The following is a 4,257-nucleotide window of genomic DNA, read 5'->3' on the forward strand; positions in this document are numbered from 1 at the left end:
GTTTATCGACCATTCCTCGCAAATCTTGGTGAGCTCCCCGTCAAGGCGGCGACGATGCCGCACAACCGTCTATGTGGTGGTGACGGACCGGTCAAAATACCGCGCCGCCACTAGGTCCAGGTCGTTATGGATCAAACGCGGACACAATGGCCCGCGACAAAGAGGGTCCACCATCACCAAGGTAGTGGAGGATGCGCTTGCATGCGTTGGCAATCGCGGACGACAGTTCCTCCTTGATGAGCTGGTGTTAGTGGTCGTGACACTGGCCTGCTGATCCGGACATACGATAATGCGGTGGCGATGTTGAGTCCTTTACTTTGTGCCCAGTTCGTACGCCGTGATTGCGGCGACGAGGGCACCGCCAGACCACGCTCCCAGAGTGACCCCTCTATCATCATCTCCATCTCCTCGTCCGTCAGAGCTGCCTCCAAGAGGAGGCGTGGCTACTGAAGTAGCGGCGGCCTGGTCCTCCTCATTGCCAAAGGAGTTAACGATCTCCTCATTACAGGAGGAGCTGACAGCTGTGGAGTCTGAGGGCCCTGAAGATTGATGGCAGCGATGCCAAGAACCGGATGAAGAACCATTGCCGTCATCGCTGCCTGCCGGCATGGAGAACCATCAATTGGTCATTGCCGGAGGAGGAGGAGGTGCTCGGAGAGGAGGAGGAAAATTGAAGGAGTGGACATGGATCACCGGAGCACGGTATATATAGCCGCGACCAGACCAGAAAAACGGAAGTTCAGACAGCTTCAATGCGGCACAACGGCCAGAGTAGGTTTCTCGGGACGGCGCGTCCGCATTGACACATGTGATCACGTCGGTTAGCGACACCCTCCTATTCAATCACATCTTGCAACATCAATGTCAGCCGCTCTGGGCCGGCATGAATGCGGCAGGGAAGCAACGCGTCCGTTGGAGGGAAAGCACGAGAGAGTCAGGAGAGAGATATGGGTTCGTCTGGGGGTGTCGGACGCGTTCGTGGCAGTAGTTGGGGCGCCCGCAAAGCCCCTCGGTTTTGCGGAGAAAAGGATGTTCGGACTGCTTAGGATGGCAAAACACGTCTGGACCGTGCGGCCCGGACGAATGCGAGTGTTTGAGGGTCAACGTTGGTGATGCCCTTACGTAACAAGTGTTCTGCAAACTGGAATCTCGTTGTCGTTACCGCTCTTAGCCAAATGAGTTTGAATATCTCGTTCCGCTCCCGTGCTTGAAATCTAGTGGAGAGAGAGTGATAGGGGGAGAAACACGACATCGTGCTCAAGCATAGACCAAACCAGTCTGCTTCCTCTTTCATTAGATCTGGGCGGGCAACTGGGATCGGTTTGAGAGGGGGTCAATTTGTTAGAGGTCATAGCGAACTAGTGAGCGTGCAGCGATTCGTGATGCTTGATTCGTGGAAGGCATGAGTGGGGAAAAGATCAATCGATGGGACATGCGGTTGACCAAGCATCGGAAAAGAAGGCCAAACGAGAGAGGAAGAAAAAAACCCACGAATGATCAGGCGGAATAGAAAAAAAATAGTATAGTAGCCCCCGTTCCATGGACGTCATAGACAGTCGGATCATCGGATGTTGGTCGGCTGGGATCGAGTCACTAGCCCTTGAGGATCCGTGGGAGCGTTCATCGATCCATGGGACATGTAATTGAAAGCATTGAAGAAAACGAGAGGAACGGATTAAATGACACCACCACCACTCAACAACCTAGCAATCAGCCCAAGACAAAAGAAAAAACTGGTACTAGCACTACTAGCTGCAGCCACGGGCACGCACGTCGCAGCCGTCGGATCATGGGGTGTTGGGCGGCTGGGATGGATTCGTAGGCCCTTGATCCGTGAGAGGGTTGTATCAACCAATCAAAAACACATGGATCCGTGGGTAAGCGTGGGATTGGCCAAGCAAAGCGCACCGCAAAAGAGAGAGAGGGGGAGAGGAGCAGACGAGACGAGAGGAAAGGGAAAAAACCACCAAACAAATCCCCCGCAGCCGCCGCTTCCCCATCCCAAGTTCCCAACCCACGCCATTCCACCTCCACCTCCACCTCCACCTCCACCTCGAAGCGCCGCCGCCAACCACCACATCCCCGGTTTCCACCGAAGTCCCTCCTCTCCAGCTGTTGGTCAACCACCCTACCCCGTCTCGCGGATCCTCTCCATCGCCGCTGGTGGTGGCTGCGGATCGAGCTCCGGGGCCAAATCCACCATCCACGGCGACGGTGATGGGGTTATGTACCTAGGGTAGGGTCATGGACCTGATCCAAGTAACTTACCCCAGGACATCCTTAGAAGAGGTCGCCTTCTAGTCGACCAACGAGGATTCACTCGACTGGCCTGAAGGACTCGACCACTAAGACTCACTCGACCACCAGGAGGTCAAGAGGCACTCTGCACTGCAACGGCCTGTAATCAAGTAGACTTTATGATAGTAAAGGCATTTATGTGGGGCGTTACCAGTAACGCCCCAGACTTAACTCACCTTAAACCCTCTCCTACGTGGGCTGGCTGGGGTCCTGGCGCACTCTATATAAGCCACCCCCCTCCACAGGCAGAGGGGTTCGGCACCTTGTAATTCATACATTCCTAATCCACTCGACCGCCTCCGGGCTCCGAGACGTAGGGTTGTTACTTCTTCCGAGAAGGGCCTAAACTCGTACATCCTTTGTGCTTACAACCTCTCCATAGCTAGGACCTTGCCTCTCCATACCTACCCCCCACTCTACTGTCAGGCTTAGAACCACGACAGACGGCCTCCCCGTTCTCCTTCCCGTCCGGCGCTGTCCCCGACGAGCCCACTTTTTCCTGATGGTGGACGGCGTGCCTCTCAATGGACGCCTGCTGCTCAAGCGGAGGATTCGTCTCCTCCTCCACGACGGCTGCTTATCCTTCCCTCCATCGCGGCCGCTGCACATGGTGAGTTTCAGTTTCCCTCTCTCCCATTCCCCCACATCTAAATCTGGAGCACGCACGAGTTGCATCTGTACCCACAGGATTCACATCACTTCACTGCCTGCTTGTTTGTTTGGTCGTTCAATCTGTATGTGCGTGCGTCCTCAAAATCCAATCTGGCTGGATGTTCAATCCACACCATTTTTTTTTGCTTTAGTTTCTTTTCACATCTTCCTGACTCTGCCTGCGTGTTTCATTTATGAAATGAAATGAAATGAAATTTCTACAGAGAGGCTTAATTGGCATATACACACTCCAGTCTGTTCTGTTGTTAGTCTGTCAGTGCCACACAGAGTGCATGCATCAACAGGACACAGATTTGAGGTTACTGCTTCAGCAAAACCTATGTGATTGTGGATCAAACTCAGGATCCAGTACTTGTTCATTCATTCCTATCAAGTTGGATTCTATGGTAACCTAGCTATTGTGGCAGTAAAGTTGGATTCTGTACAAGTGCATAATATATAACCGATTGGTTATTGGTAATTACGACGGTAAATACAAATGTACTCCCTCTGTACACAAATGTAAGACGTTTTGGATCACTACTTTCGAGTGATCTAAAACGTCTCGTATTTATTTACCGAGGGAGTAGTTTCCAGTAGGACAACTGAAATCAAACTGGAAATAGTATGTACACTTATTACGCGAAACCCTGCACAAGACGTGTGGCGTTTGATGAAGAACATCCATCAGAAATACTAATACTTGGAGTAGTAATTCTTTCATATAGCCATGAAAGTAGCAAATTGTACTCGAGTCGTTTAGTTTGCTTGCTACAAAGTACCATGTTTTAGTTTTCGCTTGAACTCGCTTGCTTGCTGCACCACATATATAAAACTGAAAACTTTCTTCTCTGCAGAGAGTAGACATGATGTCCTGCATTCGCTTGCTAGAGCACATCCATCACAATAATTGATTAGCTGTGAGAAAAAACTGAATCTTTCTTCATGGTTATTGCTTCTCTCTCTGTCTCTTTGCTTAATTATGGTCTAATTTGTGATTACTACAGATGGAAGATCGCAGATGAAGAAGAAACCCCAAGCAAATTGGATGTCCCTGATGCCAAGTAACAAAAGCGTAACCTTCTTCTAACCTCACCTTCTTACTACAGATTCAAGATCTTAGATAACTACTATGCATTACTCTCCAATATATGGAGCATCAGATGTGAAAATTGTCTTGAAGGAATTGAAACGCAGGCTGAACCCATAATAAATCTTGAAATCCTCAAGAGGAAAGCTTAACTATCTCCCTTTGTACAGTAGAAGCGTTATCTCTGTTTTGACAACAAGATTAATCAAAATGGTGTC

At 50.3% G+C, this 4,257-nt stretch overlaps 1 long non-coding RNA gene across 1 annotated transcript; it reads left to right on the forward strand.

The window, feature by feature from the left end:
* Positions 1-2,751: 2,751 nt before the first annotated feature.
* LOC119345343 lies at positions 2,752-4,045 on the forward strand. The gene is made up of 3 exons (XR_005167001.1): positions 2,752-2,908; positions 3,807-3,869; positions 3,957-4,045. It is a non-coding gene; the product is annotated as an uncharacterized LOC119345343 (long non-coding RNA).
* Positions 4,046-4,257: the final 212 nt, after the last annotated feature.

This window comes from Triticum dicoccoides, unplaced genomic scaffold (genome assembly GCF_002162155.2).
Source record: "Triticum dicoccoides isolate Atlit2015 ecotype Zavitan unplaced genomic scaffold, WEW_v2.0 scaffold22790, whole genome shotgun sequence".
NCBI lineage: Eukaryota > Viridiplantae > Streptophyta > Magnoliopsida > Poales > Poaceae > Triticum > Triticum dicoccoides.